The sequence below is a fragment of the Cupressus sempervirens genome, chromosome 5 (assembly GCF_028749045.1).
Source record: "Cupressus sempervirens isolate cs-2001-9-10 chromosome 5, ASM2874904v1, whole genome shotgun sequence".
In the NCBI taxonomy this organism is placed as follows: domain Eukaryota; kingdom Viridiplantae; phylum Streptophyta; class Pinopsida; order Cupressales; family Cupressaceae; genus Cupressus; species Cupressus sempervirens.
In genome coordinates, this window is record NC_143122.1 from 450,050,132 (window position 1) to 450,073,968 (window position 23,837).

The following is a 23,837-nucleotide window of genomic DNA, read 5'->3' on the forward strand; positions in this document are numbered from 1 at the left end:
TCAAGCTTGACCTTATTAGAATCCAATAATTTTTCCTCCTATCAAATCTACACCTTCTTGAAAAAAAATTACATATTCGTGAATAGGACTCTCTCATCTAGAGATAAATATAATTTTAAATTTTTTTGATATGACTTACTATTTTTTTCCTTTTTTGACAGAGCATCTTCTAAAATGTTGAAATATCAACTTATAATATTTTGAAATTATAACATATTATAACTAATCAAACACTAAATTTTTCATAAATCGTTGATATTGAATCTGAGATCTATAAAAGGGTATTTTTAGTTTTTAAAAATTATTGAGTTTTGATAGAGAAATGAGATTTGACCAAAACAAATTTTGGAATCCTAAACGGTGACACAGATCTGTGCTTTTACCCCTTGACTTTTATGGTAGCCTATATTTCTTGGGAGATATCAAACATGAACAAGGGTAGTCAAGAAAGGCCAACCAAGCGCACTTGCAGAACCTTGTCATCATATTTTAGTGGAAAAAATTAGGAAGCTTTTACATCACTAGTACATTTACAAGATTCGCAACCACAACCATTTCCACTGCCAGTTCCAATGACACATATTGAAAAAAGTTGGTGAACTTGATATTTGTGATCACCATGAACTTGAAGAAGATATTAGGTAAATACCTTGAGTAGCCAAGATCTTTAGGTCAGTATCTCAAGTAGCCAAAATAATATAATAGACTTGAATGATAATTTCAAAGATGTTAATGGTGCACAAGCATGAAAGAGAAAAAGGAAATACATTGTAAAATCCAAAAAAGATCGAAATTGGGATCTATTGGTTAGGAATTTTAAAGTAGAATGGGCCTCAAAGTATAAATTTATTGAACTTGCATGCAATCCAAAAGAAGGTAAGCCTTCAGGGGAATGTAGATGTATGATATGTGTATGCACCCTAAAATGGTTGCCTTGACTATAGACCCCCATTATTCAAGTTATCAATTTCCTGATTCAATGGTTTGTAATATTTTATTAAATCAATTCAAATCAATTTCCTTGATCAAACTTGATTATTTCAATATTTTCTAAGGTTGATCGTTTTATCCTAATTCTTATTTAATTAAAATAAAATCTTCCTTTTAATTAAATAAAATAAATCTCTATTTAATTAAAAGAAAACCTCTCTTTTAATTAAATAATTCATCCACATTTAATTAATTAAGAGAAAAACACTTCTTTTAATTTAATTAAATATTTCCTATTTAACTAAAAAGAACTTGCTGCCTTTTAATTAAATGAATCCTCACTTAAAGAGAAAATAAAATAAATTAAAATTAAAATTTTCTCTACACTTAAATGCACATATTTTTAAGTGGGATTCTATTTAATTCTTTTCCTATTCTCTCATTTGTGGATATTTAATTCACATGAATCATTCTTTCTCCACCCTTGAGTAAATATTTTTAACTCTTAATCTTGATTGGCCAATCTTCTTTATAAAGAAGAGCCCTCTCCTCATTTTGCATACACACACTCTATGCAATTGTTATGCTATAGGTTTGGAGAGTGATTTTTGAAGGAGTTTGAATAATAAAGTTTTTTGTGGAGAAATTTTATCTTCTAGTCTTCTTCTTCTCTCATGCATCCATGGCTTTCATTATTATATTTCATCCATACATTTTCATATTAGCTTAGATCTTGCTTTCATAGATTAGATCTTGCATTGTTTTGTATTGTTATCATATAGATTAGCTTTCATCTCCATTTGTATGCATATTGGCTCTTTGAGTCTCTCATTTTATGGTGTACTTGCATGGGCACAAACTAGGTCAAAACTGAGGGCCTTCATTACAAACCCTTTCACTCCATGAATAGAGAGCTATGAGCTACCATTCAAGACCTCATTCTTGAGCAATCCTTGATATAATGACTCATAGAAGTGTGCTCATATTTTAAGCACACATTTTTTGGTGCCCACCATGGGGCAACCCACTTTTGCTTGCCGGTTTTGGACATTTTTAGATCTAACACCCTTGTATGGATTTGTTTGGAGATGAAAAATCCTAGATCTTAAAGATTTGATCATATCTCTGAAATAGCTTAGTGTTTTGGTCTGAATTTTTTTTGCGGGTTGGTGACACACCAGAGAAACTTCAGTGAATTTTTTCAATTTTTTTAGAGGTATTTTCTATTTTAAATAATTTTTTCTTGATTTTTCATTAAAGTGTTTAAAGGCACAAGTTAGCACATCTTTCAAAAAAATCAATAATTTTGGAAAGCTTTCTAAATTCTAAATAACTTTTCTTCTTTGTGTTTTGACTTTTGAGATCATATTAAGGCTCAATAATTTGATTTGCTAAAAATGGTCTATTTTGACAAAATGGCTCCCTAGGGCACAAATGAATAGAGATTTTCAAAATTTTAACATTTTTTGTAAAGCTCTCTAATTTTTGATAGGGGTCTCTTTTTTGCATTTAGGATTTTAGATCCGAATTCATATCATTTAGGTCCAATCTTGTAGGTCAAAAATCAATATTAAAAAAAGGAATTTAATGAATAACTTGAATTTAATTTTTACAATGGATCAATGCATGATGTGAGATTTTATTTGAATTATTTTCTAATTATTATCACTCAAAAAAATTAGAATTTGAGATCTAAACCTAGTTTTGCATAAATTGGATATATATTACATATCTTGTGTTTGCTTGTTTTGCTTGTTGCTTTGTTCGTTGCGAGTGATCATTCAAGCATAAACAAAAGATACAACAAAGAAAATATTTATTGCAAAGGACTATCAATTTTTTTTTGTAATTCTATACCATTTGGCTTTGGAATTAAAATGAACATCTAATGTTTTTGGCTTGAATGCTTTTACATGCTTTTATAGATTCACACTTCATTTGGTGCTCTAAAATTGGATCTAGATTTTCTTTCATACATCTATGTTTCACATAGTAATTAGGCCCTATGAACACTATCTAAGAGATCTTGAGAGAGTGAGCTTTATTTTTTTGCTTTACATGTGAAGCTCCTCTTGATGACAGATCCCCTTATAGGTAGGGAAGGAAATTTGTTATTATCTCACTATTCCACTTGAATTTGTGCTCAACATCAATTAGTACTTTTTTCTTTTGAGATTGGTAATGTCTGTTGTTGAATTTTCTAAAAAATTAGTGAGGTGATTTTGAATTAGTGTGTCAAAGAATCTTGTTTGCTATGTTTGGGTAAGGTGAAGAGGATAGAGGAGTATGCTTTGTTTCCTTTTGGGCACATCAAAACTTAGAACCCTTGAATCCAAACCAAGTCCCCACGTGGTACAACTTTGTGAGTCTTCCTTGATTAGAGAGGTTTAACCGTAGTGAACATTCCTTTTATTGGGTCAACCATGTGGACAGAACCTTCAGTAGTAATAGTCTTTTTTGATGTGGTAGTAACAACTACTATATAAATGTCCTTGTAGGGGATATCCTCATGGGTGTAATATTTTTTTGGGTTGTTAGATCTCCTCAATATCTTTGAATGATTAAATTCTCAGAATATGTCAAAACTCTGGTGCACTAGGATTGGATTTTTCCCACTCTAGATTGCAAAAGCTACAAAGTTGAACATTACTAATAACCATAGTACTGCCAAATTTTTTTTTCTAAGACTATGTGCATGATTTAAAAAAAATTTGAGAACATACACAGTAGTGGTTCTAGGGATTAGATTGATACTATGACACTATTCTTTTTCATGTGCAAGGTTGCTTTGTCCCTTGCTCATTGTTTGAAAATATTTGTTGAAATCCCTGATTGTTGTTTTGCATGCCTAGTTCATGATTAATAATCTATTCATACACCTAGTTGGACATTCAAAATGAACAAAATTTGAGTTCTTGAGTCAATACTTTACAATCAAACTACTTTTTTGTCCTATCATTTCTAATCTCCCTAAGTTGATCCAGTTTAGATTAGGCTACTTACCCCACTATTAGAATCTTGTTTACACCTTAGGTTATTATGCTTTGACCTCTTGAATTAGTAATCATTGATTTCACAAGTGACCTTGTTTGGAGTTGGTGAGTTAGAGACTGTCCTTGTTGAGAAAGATATACCTTGGAATCTTTGATATTACACTTGGAGAATCTTAGTAATCTCTTTTCTATCCACTTTTATTAAAATTCAATTTCAATTAATTAAAATTTGGGTAAATAATCCTCCTAGTCCATATGTGCTAGGGTATTCACCCAAATTTGTGGGCACCTCTATGACAATGTTGGTTTACAGCTATTGAAATATTTTATCTTATCATTTCTCTTTTGGACGAGTGCTTTTTCTATCCTAGTTTGGTACCAAAATTTTTTAGGGTCATCCTATCAACTAGTACCTTTTCTTTCATGTTGGTTACAAGTGTTATTACATGTTTCTCAATATTCAAATGAACTCAAATGGTATCAAATTTCACAAAATGACTTTTGGTCTTCTTTTTTCTTCATCTTCCATGTCTTTCTAGTCTCCCATTTCCATTCTTCATCTTCTTCATGTATTATTTATTCTTTTCCTCCTACTATCATATAGTCTACCTTCTTCTATTCACCCTTTCTCTTGTTCCATGCTTGATTCTTCTTCTTCTAGAACCATGGATGAACCAAGATATCTTGTTAGGGACCTTCATTTGAGCACAGATGAACTTAACCTCCTTATTTAGTTTGGGAAGTGTTGTTACTCCAATAGATATATGGATGTTAACCTTGTGACAAAAATGATGGAAAAAGGGAAGAAATTAGACATTCTTGCTATGATCATACACAAAATCATATTATGATATCCTTCTTCCAAATCATCTTGATCTACTTTAGGTTCATAAGTCTTGTCATCTTTATGCTCTTCCTCTTCTCATTCATCTTCTTCAACTTTAGGTTCGCAAATGATTTCCTCTTCATCCGCTTGCTCTTCCACTGGATCATCTTTCTTTTCCACATCCAAATAATTATCAATGTCTCTTTTCTGGTGACATGCTCTTTGTTTCTGCAACTCAGCTTCTAATTCGTTCACTTGCTTCTGCAAATCAACTAGCAATGATTGTTGATTTCTTGCTCTAAATTTCTCAAGTCAAGGAATCCTCAGAATCCATCCAATCACAAAAGTCATCTTCTTCTTTCTCTTCTCCATAATCAAGTCTTTAGAAGAAAAATCTCATGCAACACAAGAACCTTGTGCAAACTGCCTCACAGTCAATGATCTATCTACACAATCAAGAACTTCTTGACAGACTTCAACCAACTCAAGGTCCTAGTGCAAACTGCCTCACGTTCAGCGATCTATTCGCACGCTCAGGAACTCCCGCTTTGATAGCACTGATGACCGACCACACCACCCGTACCAACTCACAACAAAAAATGCAATAATATGGAGACAAGAGAGATGACAAAATGCTTCATAAAACTTCTATTAATACTTGAAATTCATTAGAATATTCTCTAAATGGAAAAACTCCAAATTCTTACAATATAAGAGAGATTTTCTCTCTAAGAGCTTCTATAAGAAATTACATCCGAAGAGCTTGTACTTGAAGAGCTTGCACTTGAAGAGCTTCTATTTCTCCAACTTCCATTAGAAGAGCTTCCATTTCTTGAACTTGATTACAAACGATTATAAGCCTTGCTTAAATAGGCACTTCTAACCCAAGACATTACAAACACAAGCAATGTGGGATAAAAGGTAAATACAACTACCTTTAAATAAATATTAAATTCCCACCCAAATACAACTAAGCACCCAACAAATATTAAATGCATGATTTAAGGAACTTGCCACCTACACACCTTGATTAATGGAATGACAACTATTTTTATTATTTTCTATTTATGCCACCCATGCACCTTGAAAATAGAGATTCCTCTTTTCTCCACATTTCCTATTTTCTATTTTAAATTATTTTCCTTCCATTTTCGTCACTTTCTCTCTCCTCCACAAATTTTTTTTTTTTTTTTCCCCTTTTTTTTTCTCTTTTTTTTTTTTTTTTTCTAATAATTTAATTTTTCCATGCAAGATGCTCCTGCATCAGAATAACAGCTATTTTTATTATCATGCATTTAATATTTGTTGGGTGCTTAGTTGTATTTGGGGTAGGAATTTAATATTTATTTAAAGGTAGTTGTATTTACCTTTTATGCCACATTGGTTGTGTTTGTAATGTCTTGTGTTAGAAGTGCCTATTTAAGAAAGGCCTATTATCATTTGTAATCAAGTTCAAGGAATGGAAGCTCTTCTAAAGGAAGTTGGAGAAATAGAAGCTCTTCAAGTGTAAGCTCTTGTAGTAAAGCTCTTTGTATGTAATCTCTTCTAATAAATTTCAAGTATTAATGGAATTTTTATGAAGCATTTTGGCATCTCTCTTGTCTCCATATTATTGCATTTTTGGTTGTGAGTTGGTATGGGTGGTGTGGCCCGTCATCATTCTTCTAGATATCATTCACATTTCTCATCTTCTAAGTCTTATCATGATTCTTCTAAATATCATTCACATTCTTCATCTTCCAAGTCTTATCATGATTCTTCTAAATATCATTTACATTCTTCATATTCCAAGTCTTACCACGATTCTTCTAAATATCATTCGTGTAGGTCTTCGCCTACCTCTTTTTCATGATATCATTCTTCTTCTACTTCCACCAAGAGTCTTATTAGTCTTATTGAGACATACCATAATGATCATCATGAAAAGTCTTGTGATATGCCCATCTATAATGCCTATAGTGACAATGATTATGATGACAATGATTATTATATTCCTATGAGTCCTAAAATTGCTCCTAGTCCTATGCTTGTGCTTAAAGGGGATGAGTCATGAATAGATATTGATGGTAATCCATATGACTCAAATTTTGAAAACAACATTGATAAATTTTGTTAACAATACCTAACTGATAAATTTGCATTTTCTGAGGAAGAGAAAGCATTTTTTTGCACTAAAATAAAACATCAATGCCATAAGAGTTCCTCTTCTTGGAACCCTCATGCTAAAAATAAAGATCACACTCTTGAACAAGATCATGTTAGTGTTGAACCTTTGTCTTCTAATGCTCCCCTTCCATCTTCTACTTCCTCCACTATCCATTCATCCCCTAAATATTTTGAGTCTCTCAAATCTTCTACCAATCCTTCATCCAACAAAGATCCTAATACTTTTCATGGAGTTCCCTATAGTTATCCTCAAAGGCTAGCTCATAAAGAAACTTAAGCAAACCTTCACTTGGCTACAAATGCTTTTGATAATGCTAAACCTAAAGAGCCTAAGCCTTCATGTGCTATAATTCATGCTTTAGCTAGTCCTTCATCATCTATTCCAAATTCTTCCATATAATTCCAACATGCTTCCTTCTCCTTAGGAGTGGCTTCATGTCAAAAGGACTCTAAAAATGATTTAAAAATATATATAAAGAAAGATCAAGATCAAGAACCCTTCATGTCATCAAATTATTTTCATGATGTCTCTAATACATTTCATGGTCCTTTTGATCCTTCGTGCCCTTCCTCATTCATTCCACCATGTCTTAAGTCTTCTCCTTAGCAAGATCAAGCTACTACTTACACTACTAAGCTTATTGACAATCAAAATGACCTTAATATAGTTGCACCTTCCCAAGATGATACTTCCATTAAAGTTATTAAAAATAGTGTTGTTACTTACAATGTTTAGCTTATGAAAATTCAAGAGAAAAACTCTACATGTATGCTATCCAAAGATCCTTGTTAAGATCAAAGTCTTCCATCTTCTTGTTCTACCACTCCATATTCCCTTCCAATTTCTACTCTTCCTAAGTCTTCTCAAGCTTCAAGTACTCCTATCAAAAAAGTTTCTCCTATTCAAGATGTTCATGATCCTATTGAAAATCATAATGCTCACTCTAAAGATGTTGATGAACTTATTGATTACCCTTTTGCATCTTCCACATCCATCCTTGGACCTCCCCCACCAATACTAAAAATTTCATATCTTCCTTCCATCTTGGGTCCTTATTTCCCTTTACTTTCCCCTCCCAAATCTCCTAATTCATCATCTATCTTGGGTCCTTACATCCCTCCCTCTCCTACCTTTCCTCAAGATCAACATAGATGCATATCCTTGAATCCTTTTCATCCACCCACTCACCTAAACCAGCCATATCATCCTTCTTCTTCCACAAGTCCCAAGTCTTTTGGAAGTAACCTGAATGTTCAATACAAGAAAATGAAGCAATTCAAGAATCCATATAAAAAAGAAGACCACCATGTCTCCTCTAATTGACGTGGGGGCATAAAGTCAAAAGAGATATCTAAGAAAAAAATTATAAGACAAGTGTGGGTTCCAAAGTCCATCATTAAAGATATTATCTTTAAATCACCAAAAATAAATGAAAAGAGGTCTACAACTATATGGATTATAAAGTCTCTTTTGAGAGAGTCTAATGTTGAACAATAATTGATTTTGACATTCAAGCTTCCAAATAATTCTTCTTCATCTTCTTCAAAAGATATTCTTCCATTCCATGCGCCTAAATTGCAACCTCTTCTATCCACTCACCATATTCCTTCATTCATGATTTCTCCATCCTCTTGCCACCCTTCAAGGTGTGTGTTGACATTGATCTTGCCTTCATTTCCATCTTCCAATCTCACTCACTTTGCATAAAGTCAAATCCTCCATTTTGTCTTCCATCTTGCTTTCCCTGTCACCATCTTTGAGCATATCATTTCAATTCTTTGCATGTCATGGTTTAAAATTTCAAGGATAATTATCTAAAAAGCTTGACTTCTTCTGAAAAATTCAAAAAATTTGAAAAAAAAATGAAAAAAGAAAGAAAAAAATGAAAAATTTGAAAATGTGCCTTGCTGAAAACATGGTAATCAGGCACCTTGGTAGCAAATGTAAAGATAAATAAATTCATCCTATGGTGAAAACCACTCCCTTGTGGTGCCTTGGATAAGTACCATGATGAAAACTTGACAATTAGGCATCATGTGTAGTCCTTCTACTTCTTTCATCCATTTCATCTTCTCTCTTTGATCTTGACAATGGTGATCTATATACAAACATTTGGCTATCTTGTGAGCTATCTTATGATGATATTTTTTTCATTATTTTCATGTTTAGCCTTCATATCTATTTTCTTCCATTCATTCTAGTCTTTCACTATCCTTTTCCCATTTACCCCTTTGGTCTTGATCTAATAAAAAAGAGTAAAATACGATGCTATGAAGGCTCTTGACATTTCTACTCCTTTGGATTGCATCTTTCCCACTTTTACATTATGCTTTCATGAATTACCCTATGCTGGCCTTTCATTTCTTGTCCAAATGTGCTTTACATGACAAATTTTCCCTAGCTTGGGTACTATTGAGGAGTTTTCCCTTGATGATTTCTTCCCTTTATTCTCCTTCGTTCTCATGTCTTTCATTTCTTCCACCAACTTGCTAATCACTCGTGTCCTCCACCTTGCTAGACATTGGGGCTGCATGATGTGATCTTGCTTGAGAGTTTGGTCCTTTCTTTTGTCTGAGGGCATTGTATATCTTGGTATATATTTATTGATCTTGAAAAAATACAAAAAAATAATGTATTTCAAAAATTGAAAAAAATTGATATATTGTGAAAATTCTAAAAATTGGAAAATGACCAAAAAAATGACCATCTTAGTGAAAACCTAGCCATAGGCGCTTTGATGTATCTCAAAAAAAAATTATATATGAACCAAAAATACAAAAAAAAAATTCAAAAGAAAATATAAAAAATGCTTTGGTGAAAACCTAGAAATAGGTGCCTTAGTAGAAAAAATATAATTTAAAAAAAAATTAAAAGTCTTAAAAAAATTTAAAAAAATCCAAGTGGTGAAAACTTGGAAACATGCACTACTTAAGGCCTTTGCACCCCTCTTTCTTAGCTTGTCTCCTTGACACTTAGCCTTTCTCCATCATGCCTTGTCCTTGTTGTCTTGGTTTGGATTTGGTATTTGTTTAGGGGTCATAACTATGTTAGCTTCAGTCTCTTGGATACATTAGTCTTTAGGACACCTCGTAAACGGTGTTTTTTAACACCACCTCAATTGTATTTTTCAATACAACCCCTGACATTGAGTGTTTTTCAATAATTATTGGTTTGGTCTTACCTAGTTTTGTCATGTAATCTTACCTATTTGCAAGCATTTGAACCTTATGTTGGAAATATTCAAGATAAGATAGGTTATTGAGAGGGGAGGGGTGAATTAGTAACCTCAAAACTTTAAACAATTCAACATTTTAACCATTCATCATTCATTCATCTAATCTACTGCATATATGAGAAATCAAACAGCCATAACACATGTACATAGTGATTTGGTGACCTAGAAACCTTCCAAATAGAAAGTAAAACTGGGGTGGGGATGATACCCACAAAACTTCATTACTGTAGTATGAAGTTGGCCTGTTAAGGCTTACATTGACCACTTCTGGTGATTTTCCCTATTAGGAGCACAAAGGATTGCTAGGTCCACCTTGTTAGAGGATTTACAAACATACATTGAAGTATGCACTCTGTTAGGAGATTTATACAAAGACTATTAAGTCTACCCTGTTAAAGGATTTACAAAACTAATTCACATATTAGGATGAAATAGTGGATCTACTTACAAACTTAATTTTTTGATTAGATCCTTGATGTATAGATCACCTCTTGTGACTGATAAATCTTTATTGCTCCTTGTAGACCTTGCTGAATATTTTTCTTTTCTGCTAATTCACATTTATACTTCAAAACATTACATGTCTCTCTTGATACTCTCATCCATATTACATATATCTTGTAAATGACATAATACATTACATATATACCATTCCAATAATTACAATTGCAAGGTTGACTTAAAACATAAGTGAACAAAATATTATTGAGTTGGGCAAATAGTAAATAACTCAAGTTCATTGAACTGACTCGTTGACCTTCTGATACTCAGCATCCACTGTATTACTCGGCATCATCATGCACTCGGTAGAAGTGAAAGCTCAGTCCATACTAATCACTTGACATAGTTTTGAACTTGGTAACCATTGGAGACTCAGTGGATATAGTATCACTCGGTAAAAATTGAATTCTTCATTTACCTTGCTTTCACTCAGTAAACACTACGCTTGCATCACTCGGTAGGCATTGTGCTTTCATCACTTGGTAGGCATTGTGCTTCCATCACTCGATAGGCACTATGCTTCCATCACTCGGTAGGCACTGCAAAGTTTACACATATCCACTTGGTAGCTATACTCAGCTCGGTTAACACTAGGATGCTCGATGTGAACTACTTAAGTGATGAATGTACAAGGTTACCACTAAATACTCGGTATACATTGTAGACTAAGTGATGAGCTCAGTAGCTATACTGATACAGATAAGTGTTGTCACTAATGGCAATAATAACTTAATGCCAACAATCTCCCCCTTTGGCATTAGTGACAAAAACACTTATAAGCCAAAACATATGTACACAGCCTGACTAAATGAATTTAGATTTTTCAAAATTGATCTTTGTAGGACTACTGCATATACAAATATACTTATGTACACATGCAAACTTTATTGTGTGCTAACTCCCCCTATCACTTATAGTGATACCTCTCCTTATTTATTATACTGAATCTCTGAATCTCTCCCTCTTTTTGACAATAATGCCAAAGGACTGCATATATACAATTTATATGGTTACACCAAAGTTAGATAGAAATTCTTGATGTACCTTAAGAATGGTTGTAAAATTACTATCCCAAGTCTGTTGCAAAATTTGACAGGTGGAGAGAGCAATTTGAACTTCTGCTGATAATTGGATCAAGTGATCAGCCACTGAGAAGTTCTAATCTTGGACCAATGTTTTGCAATGTACAAGATATTTTTGCATTGTGTCCATGATAGGAAGGATCATGTTCTGGATGTCTATGAGTTGTGACCGGATCCTAGCTTCCTCTCTCAATAATTTTGCCTGAACATCTACCAAATATTTGATCTTGGTGCGATGAGAGGTTGTGGAGGAGGAGTCCACCTTTAGCTTGGAGACACTTGATTGCATATTAATGTCAATCTTATTTAACTTATCTTTTATTTCTTTGGTGAAGCCAGAAACATCACAAAGTTTTGCAAAAAGTGATGCTGCATTATTAAAAGAATTTTCAAAATTTCACACAAATTTTGACAATTCAAGTTGTTTTATTGCTATCTTTTGAGCAATATGCTCTAGCACCTTATTATCAAATTTCTTTTCAGCTTTCTCAATAAGTTTCTCTTGTCTAGAAGAATCCTCATTAAATTTCTATATAGCCTCTTCTAACTGACTCAAAATGTGTTGAGTAGAATCTACTTCAACACCTATAACATCTATAATTATATTCTTGGCATTCTCAATTATTTTGTATTCCTTATCCCTTTCAAACCTTAACTACTTTTGCGTAGCTTTCATCTCTATTAGTTGACTAGCTAACCTCATCTCTTCAATGGTAGCATTTTCATAGTCAATCTTTGGAATTACTATCTCTGTGTCTAAGTCAATATCTTCTGTATTTTCCTTTCCAATGATTAGAAGTCTTAATGTATGCTTTTGTTTGACTTCTATGATGATTGGTTTGACCTTAGGAATAGACACAATAGTGGAGATGGAAGGGCTAGTAGTAAAAACTAGGATAGGACTTGAAGATTGAATGGAAATAGGAGTATTAATTGGATAAAAAATTGAAACACTTCCCAAAAATGGTATCATACTCGGTAGAGTACCCATAGTATAATTGATTGGAGTGGAAGTGGATATAGTTGATGCTAATGGAAACAAAACTGTAGAACTTGTTGGAACTGATGAAAATAAAACTGTGGAACTTACTGGTACACTTGTTGTTGACGAAGGAGTTGAGGAGTCTGGCTTGATAGCTGCAGAAGTGATAGACAGCTTGGTAGATGAAGTGCTTGGCACCTCTGTTTCAGATACCTGAAGCTGGGAGGTGGCCGATGAAGATTGAGCAATTGATGTGGCAATTGTGCTCATAATCTCACTTGTAGAAGCTATCTCCATATTTGATGTAACATTTTTCGATGGAGAGTGAGGAAGGGATGCAATCACTTCTACTACTATTTTAATTGGATCATCTTCTTCCTCATTTGCTTCTTCCTCCTTGTCTTCTTCCCCTTTTTCTTCCATAAGTGCATGCAGCTCTCCTGGAGTAACTGTGATGGATGGAGTGCTATCAAAATCATTACCATCACTGCTATCATCATCCTTGATCTCAACTAGATCTTCACTGGGCTTTTGCAGATGATAGATGTTCTTCCACATGTTTGTTGCATCATTTACAACATGCTCAATGTCTTTAATTAAGATCAAACATGTGTGAAATCTAATCATCGTTTTACCTTCATGGTTCTTCATTGCTACTTTTATTTCTGCTCCAATGAGACTCGGTAGAAGATTCTTCAGAGATTTCTCATATATGTCTTTAATTGTTTGGGTGGTTAACTCCCATCTCAGTTGCAATCTCTCCAATAGTTCTTTGGAGATTCGAGAGGCAAGCTGGTTTGAGGAGTATTTCCATTTACCCATCTTATTGAGTACTAGTTCCTCAATCTGCATTTTCTCAGCATCAGTTCTTGTTTCAAATTTCAATGCCTTGAAATTTGTGATGCCAGCTCCTTCTTCCAATTGTTTAAGCCTTTTCTTTAATGTGAGTGGAGGCCTAACCAGTATAGGTTCCTACTTTCCTTTTCTATTTCTTTTGGAGAACATTGCAGTGGGCTTTTTCTTAGGTTTGGTAATAGTTACCTTACCTTTCTTCTTTGGTTGTTCCTCTTCAGATTCATGTTCTTCTTTTTCTTCTTCATCCTCACCTTTTCCCTTGGTAAGCATAAGAGGACTAGTAGCAGTTTTCAATTTTTCTATCTTCCTCTTGCCTTTGCTTATGGCTTGGGGTACCTTGATTTCAAGTTCAATTGTGGCCTTTGCCTCATCATATGTTCCAAAGATTGGTTGCCTAGGGTCTACTGGCTCATTCACCAATGCTTTAATAATATCCCTAGCCTAATCAATATTTACCTCATAAGGAAGAGGTTTTACCCATGCAACTCAGGGTCTGATTGCCTGAATGTATACCTTATCATAGTCAACCATAAAGCATACATCATCTCTGTAATCTTCAACCAATTTTGGTGGAATCCGAAACTTGTTGTTCATCCTTTCCTTGAAATCTTCAAAATAATTATCCGTGATGCTATCAAAATTTTCACCCATTTCTGCTACAAACTCATTTATCTGATACAAAATTGGAATGTCTTTTCTCCATACAATTGTTCCCTTTAATGGAAAGAATTTTTGAACATAGAAAAATAAATAGATCAATAGAGAGCCAAATTTACAAGGATTATTCTTTGAAGTCCTTATACTATCCATATTTATATTCAACTATTCCAACAATAATTCTGATAGATACAATTCAAGGTTTTTCTTTACAATTTTAAAAGCCAAATCCACAACCTCACAAGGTACATTCTTCAATCGACTTGAGCTATAGATTTTTTGGGCAATGACATGAATGCCAAATCTTAGTTCAACATCTAATACAGTGTTGACCTTTAAACCTCTACCATCCCATTTGGCTAGGGTTTGCTTTTGTAACTCCTCTTGACCTAGGGTTTTGGTGGTTTTTGCTTTGCTAAGCATAGGGAGACCCATGATTTTATTAATCATCTTCTTTGTAATTAACACTGGCTTCTCTAACCATAGTTGCCCATTGTGCACCTGACTCAAAATATACCTAATCCATTTGGTTTGGAAGCTTCTAGGCATATGCGAGATATGAGTCAAACTTTTGGTTTCAAGATGCTTGTATTCGGGTTTCAGAGAGCCATCTACACTCATTTCTCCTAGGGCATTGTCCATCTCTAGGTTTCCAATTTATTGAATAGAACATTTGAAATGAGTACAAATATCATTAAGAAGTACCTTAGGTGGAATTTGCGATTGAGCTCCATTCGGGTCGAGTGATTTTGCAATGGCTGGAACAATTTTGAAGTTGAGCACTTTCCATTCTGTACCCTTTACCGACATTTCTGAACCTCTTTTTGCCTTGGTGCCACTACTACTCCCGGATGCCATTGTTGCTTGATAAGTGTAAGAAAATTTTGAACAGATTTTTCACTTTAAAATCTCTTGAAATTTCTTGGAGTTTCTTGGAATTTTCTTGAAATTTCTTAGCTCTAAAATCTTGATGAAGAATGAAATCAAATTTTGCCCTTTTGACAAAATTTTTGCCATAAATACTTGGTATGAAGGTAGCTGAAATGACATAGTGTTTGATAGGCTATCTTTTATTTGCTCGGTAGAAGCTTGCAACTTGGTTATTGAACAAAACTTTTAGTTATTTTTGACCTAGCTTGGTAAGGTCTTCAATAGACTTTCCTCAGTAGATGCAATGCTTTCTTTGATCTTTGTGTATCTGGAAAATTGATTTGATCATTTTGCTTTCTCACATTCAAAACTGCTTTGTATATAGCTTGATGATACAATTCTTGATCCTTTATGAATCTAATTGGAAATGATGGAGTCACCCACTTCTTGAGTGACATTTCCATCACTTGAATGATCTTGCTTGATAGATTTTGGAATCCACTATTGCCTCATTTGCTTTCGAATGTTTTCAGCTTTAGCTTTCTTTTCATCTTCAAATCTTCCTATATTCATGCAGTTTTTAGCTACATGACCAAGTTCAGTGCATGTATGACATCTTACTATTGTGTCTCTTTTCCTCAAGTGATGCCTTGAGCAGTCTTTGCCAATGTATCTGTATTCTCCACAATAATGACATTTGCACCAAGTATTATAATCCCATCCAAAGATTGCTTTAACAAGTTGTTTAGCTAGATTGAATGATTTGGATCTACATTGGAGTGCCTTGTGACCATGCTTCTTGCACTTGTGACAATTGCCTTCAAATTTTGGTTTTTCCTTGCATTCATTAGCTTTATGACCATGCTAACTACAATTGTAGCATTTACCATTGAATTTACCTTTTTCATTGCTCCAACACTTGTTCGATGTGTGACCTAGCTTACCACAGTGATTGCAAGTAGGTCTTTGATTCCTTTGGGCACCTTGTTTGGAAGTTTCACCTTCTTCCTTGTAACCAAGTCCAACTTTTCCTTTTTGTCTATGAAGATTTTTCTCACTTTGCTGATTTAATTAAGTCATGTTTGCTTGAGATTTCATCATTCTCTCATTGATTTTCTTTTCAGTGATTAGGTAATTTTTCAAACTTTCATTGATTTGTCTTTCAGATCTCAAGTCATTTTTTAAGCTTTCATTGATTTTTCTTTCAATGATCAGATCATTCCTCAAGCTTTCATTTTCAAATCTCAGATTCATAATTTCTTCATTTGCATTAGATAGTTGATTTACAAGATTTTCATGCTGAAGGGATTGATTCTTTCTCTCCTCTAAGTCTTCATTTTCCTTGTCTCTCTGTTCTAAGACTTCACATAGCATGATTGATTAGATTTCTTGTTCTCTTTTAAGCTTTCTTACTTCTTCCTGCAGAGAACCATTCTTTGCTAGGAGTTTCTTAATTGCCTCATTAGCTTCATTTGAACTACTTGATGGTAAAAGGTCTTCAATTTTTTTTTCAACATACTGATGATCATTCATTTGTCTCGCAAGTTCCTTCCTTCTCTTTAGGGATTGAGAAAGGTGCTCCTTAGCTTCTTTAAGTTGAGCCATGGCCATTTCCAGATCTAGCTTTTCATTTTCAATAGCTTTGTCAAGTCTGAATATCTCCATTGTCTTTGATCTTTGCTCAAGCTATCAAGATTTTTCCTGAGAACCAAAATGCTCTAATACCAATTGTTGGAAATATTCAAGATAAGATAGGTTACTGAGAGGGGAGGGGTGAATTAGTAACCTCAAAACTTTAAACAATTCAACATTTTAACCGTTCATCATTCATTCATCTAATCTACTACATATATGAGAAATCAAACATCCATAACACATGTACACTGTGGTTTGGTGACCCAAAAAGCTTCCAAATAGAAATTAAAACTAGGGTGGGGATGATACCCACAAAACTTCATTACTGCAGTATGAAGTTGGCCTGTTAAGGCTTACATTGACCACTTCTGGTGATCTGCCCTGTTAGGAGCACAAAGGACTACTAGGTCCACCTTGTTAGAGGATTTACAAACATACACTAAAGTATGCACTCTATTAGGAGATTTATACAAAGACTGTTAAGTCAACCCTGTTAAAGGATTTACAAAACTGATTCACCTGTTAGGATGAAACAATGGATCTACTTACAAACTTAATTTTCTGATTAGATCCTTGATGTATAGATCACCTCTTGTGACTAATAAATATTTACTACTCCTTGTAGACCTTACTAAATATTCTCCTCTTCTGCTGATTCACATTTATACTTCAAAACATTACATGTCTCTCTCGATACTCTCATCCATATTACATATATCTTGCAAATGATATAATACACTACACATATACCATTCCAATAATTACAATTGCAAGGTTCGCTTAAAACATAAGTGAACAAAATATTACTAAGTCAGCCAAATAGTAAATAACTGAGGTTCACTGAACTGACTCGGTGACCTTCTGATACTCGATGTCCACTGCATTACTCGACATCATTGTACACTTGGTAGAAGTGAAGGCTTGGTCCATACTAATCACCTGACATAGTTCTAAACTTGGTAACCATTGGAGACTCGATGGATATAGTATCACTTGGTAAAATCTGAATCTTTCATTTACCTTTCTTTCACTCGATAAAGACTACGCTTGCATCACTTGGTAGGCACTGTGCTTTCATCACTCGGTAGGCACTGTGCTTCCATCACTCGGTAGGCACTGTGCTTCTGTCACTCGGTAGGCACTATGAAGCTCAGTGTAAACACTGTAAACTTGGTAGACACTATTGGATAGCACATTCACTTGGTAGCTATACTTAGCTTGGTTAACACTAGAATGCTTGGTGTGAACTGCTTAAGTGATGAATGTACAAGGTTACCATTGAATACTCAATATACATTGTAGATTGAGTGATGAGCTCAGTAGCTATACTAATATAGATAAGTGTTGTCACTAATGGAAATAATAACTTAATGCCAACACCTTATCCTTGGAACTTGATATTAGTTAACACACTTAAATTTTTCAAAATAAACACTTAATGTTTGAGCTATGTCACGATCTTTTCTTTTTGTGTTGACTATTATTGATTTTTGTTGAGTGTCATTGTTCTTAAGTCTCTCTAGGATGCATAGCTAGAGGACTTGGGGCATGAGGCATATGTTTTATTTGCTACATTAAATTGGGAAAGCTAATATCAAAGTCATCTTGACCTTTATGTCTTTGATGCTTATGTTAGAATTTTTCCACATTTCAATCTGATATAAATCACATTCATATCTTCATAGTTATGCTTGTGACTAGTGATGATTGTGTGATTTTTTGATGTCTGTTAATAATGGCCTGATGATGAAAATAAGTTCCTTTACGTTCTCTAATGAATGGTGAACACAAAATCCTATGTTATAGTTGCTCTATTGCAAGTACACCTTTGCATTTTCATGTAGCTTGCATTGTTAGGCTTCATTTTAGTTTGAATTTTTAGGCTGCATTATGAATTTGAGAGGGTTTTCCCTTCATCTTTCTTGTGGACTTTTAATCAACTATGGTCATGTTTTGATCTTCATTTCCTTATCTTTTTCATGATCTCAATCAAAATTTCTATCTTAAATAGTTGATTGATTTTGGAGCATTCTCTTTCTTAGGAAAATTCTCTTTTTTCTTTCCCTTTCTTTCCATCTCTTCCAAATTTATATCTTCCATTTACTTTCACCCCACATCTTTTCTTTTGATTCAACTTTAGGGCATAATATTTCATGCTTGATGATCTACTTTGGTTTTTTGATTCTTATATCTTTCATCTTATGTCAAGAACTTTATCTTTTGTTTGATTTGATCAATTTTATCAATTTGACATTTCTCCTCTATCTCATTTCAACTTTGATCATGAGGTGGCAGTATCTATCAACTTTAATCCTTGATTTGGTTTTATCAATTTTATCCTCAACTTTTTCAAGTCAAAATTTATTTGTATTCTTTGTCCTGATGTGTTCTTGAATTGACCACACATCTAGGTTGTTTTGTGATCTCGAATCAATCTCACTCTTCATTTTCTTTATTTGACTACATGTGTTCTTGAGTTGGCCACACATTAGTTAAAGAGAGGCAAATGTATGCACACTAAAATGGTCACCTCGACTATGGGCCCCCATTATTCAATTTATCAATTTCTTGAATCAATAGTTTGCAATATTTTATTAAATCAATTCAAATCAATTTCCTTAATCAAATTTGATTATTTCAATATTTTCTAAGGTTGATCACTTTATCCTAAGTCATATTTAATTAAAAGAAAACCTCTCTTTTAATTAAATATTTCATCCACATTTAATTAATTAAGAGAGAAACCCCTCTTTTAATTTAATTAAATATTTACTATTTAATTAAAAGAACTTGTTCCCTTTTAATTAAATAAATCTCCACTTAAAGAGGAAATAAAATAATTAAAAATAAAAAATTCCTCTACACTTAAATGCACATATTTCTAAGTGGGATTCCATTTAATTCTTTTCCTATTTTCTCACTAGTGGATCTTTATTTCACACAGATCATTCTTTCTCCACCCTTGCTTAAATTTTTTTGCCTCTTAATCTTGATTGTCCAATCTTCTTTATAAGGGAGAGCCCTCTCCTCATTTTACATACACACACTTTATTCTATTGTTATACTATAGGTTTGGAGAGAAATTTTTGAAAAAGGAGTTTGAACACTAAAGCTTTTTGTGGAAAACTTTTATCTTCTAGTCTTCTTCTCTCATTCATCCATGGCTTCCATTATCATATCTTATCCATGCATTTTCATATTATATTAGATCTTGCTTTCATAGATTAGATCTTGCATTGATAGATTAGATCTTTCATTGTTATCATATAGATTAGTTTTTTTTTTTTCCATTTGCATATATATTGGATCTTTGAATCTCTCATTTTATGGTATACTTGCATGGGCACAAACTAGGTCAAAACTGAGGGCCTTCATTACAAACCTTTGCACTCCATGAGAGAGCTATGAGTTGCCATTCAAGACCTCATTGAGAAATTTTAGATATAATGATTCATAGAAGTGTGCTCACATTCTAAGAACACAATATAAACAAGGATACATAAAAAGGAAAAAAAATTGCACCAAAAAATTGACACCCTAGAAAAGAATATGGGTAAAATTTATGTGAAGAAAATCATAGATGGAGTGGGAAAATTAGTGACAAGATGGAAAACTAAGGAGGAATTCCAACATGTTAAGAATATATAAAACTTAGAATTTTGGGATAAAATAAAGATGAAGCCTACTAAAGTTAAAGGCTCCATTCAATCTCTTCTTGGAAAATAAATGGAAGTTAAAGAAATGGGTAAAGTTCTTTAGTGAAAAAGTTGTCCTCTATATTTTGAGAAAAGGGCATTTTGTGATAGACTAACCATCATTGAGTGGTTTATTACACTTTGTGAAAGTTCATTATTATTTGAGGAGTCAATCGTTAGTAAATGATAGATGGGAATAGGCATGTTGTCTTGTTAAGGTTGAAAAGGAAAATATCAAAGACAAAATTAAAGGGTCAAATTTCATTGCATTATCTTTAGATGAGGTGACAACGATAGACAATACTTCCTAGATATGCATGCATGTCCATATTGTAGACAATTTTTTCCGCCAAACCCATCTAGTAATTATTGTTAAAATGAGGGATAATTAAATAGTGGAAAACATATTTGAACTAGTAAAGAGTTCTCTAATTGAATATGGAGGTATACATGAAATGATAATTTCCCAAAAGTTGGTGTGTGTTGGAGTAGATGGAGCTTTAGTAATGCAAGGCCAAAAGAATGATCTTGTCATAAATTTAAAAGATTTTCATTAGCCTTACATTGTTGGTTTCACTAGATGGATCAGAAAATGAATCTAGCTTTTGGAATAGTCAGCAACTCTCTAGAAATATACAGAGTTAAAGCTTTAATCAAAGATATCTATAGGCACTTTTCTCAAAGTCCTAAACAATTTAGGGAACTTCAACAATTTGCTGAGGGAATAACTAATGAGAGAAAGCTTCTTAAGAATAATGATACCAAATGGATCTCTTTGGATGGACCATCTCATCAAGTTTTTTCCAAATATCGATTGATTCTTGGTACAATGGAGTCAACTTGTGATGATCAATGTTAGTAAATAGACTTGTGCTTTGAAAATAAATACAATCTATTACTCAAAAAACCTAAACAATATCTTTGATTGATAACTATCCTCTGAATTAAGTGGTACAACTCCCTCTTATAAACATTTACAATGTATTAAATTATTGGTTATGTCTTTTACCTAAAGACACAAAGGTTTTTTGACATTCACCCATCAACATGAAATGAATGTGATTATTACATTAAGAATAGAGAGAGAGAGAGAGAGAGAGAGAGAGAGAGAGAGAGTAGCCACATGACTAATCACTCAACTCCCTTTACATCATAGAGAAATAGAGAAAACATAACATTATTCTGCTATGAATAATCAAATGATTGAATTCAAAATATTAAAGCAACAACCATACAATCAAAAACAATACTAGAATTACACTTTTAAACCATAGGATCTGATGAACATAAACTATTATGAACTCATAATAAGGAATCCTACAATTAACCTATCCCTATAATTACAAAGAAATATAGAATAAAAAACTAAGTCCTTTATCCCCTATTACAATCAACCATTCTAGAATGCCCTCTTCCTCTAGCCTTAAGAACATCTTCAATTGAGGGCCACAAAAAATCTAGGCTCAAAGATCTTTGCAAAGAAATTCATTTCATCTATATTGTTAGCATCCATGAGAACCTAACTTTTGGAAAGACTTTCAGCATTAACAACATACTTAGAATGGGCAAATGCTTCATCTAGCATCAGATCAACATGAAATAGGTTGGCTTTACCAAAAAAATTTGCTACTACTTTAGAAAATATTTCATCCAAGCCAAATGTATCAATCAAATCAGCATTGAAATTTTTACCTTTGGAATCTTCATACTTGATTGTTGATAGGATTTATTCAACAATTTCTTGCTCATTCAAAGAATCATTATCACTTGTAGCTGCTTGATTTGGAAATTCTTGATTGAAAATAGAGAAATGAGGACTTATACTTGGAGATTTTGAAGAAGAAACCCTTTATTTATTGGACAAGAAGGGTGAGAGAGAAAATTATCTAATACCCAATAATGTGTTGGCTAAGATATCTGATGGTTCTTTGGACTGCATTACCTTGGGAACTTGGCACTCTCCTTGCATGCTGCTTGTCTTAGCACTTTCTATCCCAAGAGAAAAGACACAATCTTCCTCATCCAAAGATGATAGCTAGAATAGATGATTTTCTATGTGTTCATAAGATTCTATTAGTAGGTATAAAGGGTTAGGCCTACTCCAGGTAACCTTATCCTTTACTTCTATGCACAATTCCTCTACCTTACTTGCTACTGCATCTAGACTTGAAAATTTCTTCACTAGGTGGGTTGTATCATTATCATTCAAGCATTCACCTTTGAGATCTTCTTTCTTGATTGTTAAAAAGAATCCTTCAATAATCTCATCTTCATTCAAAAAATCACCACCCAATTGAATTGTGGATGCTTGAGCATGTTCAAACTTCTTTCCATCACACAATACTGCATACATCTCAACTTTTTCTATTTATATTAAACTTATGGAACCTAAAGGACTAATATTTTTTGATTGCATGAGTGGCTGAAAATATTCTTTTTTGAGTTGGTCAAAGGAAGAAGAAATGCCAACACTTTTATCCTTAGGAAGAGGAATGGACTTAGGAAGATTTCCTCTACTTATGAATTCAAACCTTGCTTATGTTTGATATTCATGAGGTTGTACCATTTCTTTGTTGGTGGGCATGAGCATCTTCTTTGTAGTTTCATCTTCACCAAAAGCCTCAAAAAAAGAATGCGGAAGAGCATAATCAAGAAGGTAAAAAATCTTATTGTCTTCAAAGGAGAAAGATTCCAAAATATGGTCATTCCAAACCTTTATGCAAGGAGTATTGTTTGCATCACTACCTTTGTATTGTGGAAGTAGAAAAGAATCACATGTAACATTCTCTTCCAGGCTTACTATGTTTTTAGAACCTTGCTGATTTGGATTCACCAATGCTTGTTCTTCTTGAGGCTTAGATATTTCATGATAAACCTCGTTCTCATTCATAATAAGGTAGTTGTGTGAGAGGGATGAGACTTGAATGACTAGGACCTCAATGTCATCCATCTCTATCTCTTTATGAAGCCACTGTACTCTTTTCTTATATTCTTCTAAGTCTTTTAGTTTGTGGAACCTATGACACAAGCTTCTTCATAGCAAGGTAGAAGTATGATTGTCTTCAAGGATAAGATTTTTTTTTTATAGCATGAGAAATATTCTCTTTGTAGTGTTTCTAGAAATCTTGCAACACTTTTTCATTGGTCTTGCTGATGTCCAAGATGGTAGGGTCAGGTCTTTTCTTTTTTAAGACCCTTCTTTCTGGCATGGTCATTACATAGAGTCACCAGTCTCCTATACATAGAGATGAAATTAAAAAAAAGAAACCAAAAGAAATGCAGTAATGCTTGTTTCCAATCCCTAGAGTAGTCACCAAAAAATCTATTAGTAAACAAATTTGTGATTCAAAAAGAAATACAATATATGACTCAAAATGTTCAAATAGAAGAACAAAAAGATACTAATAGT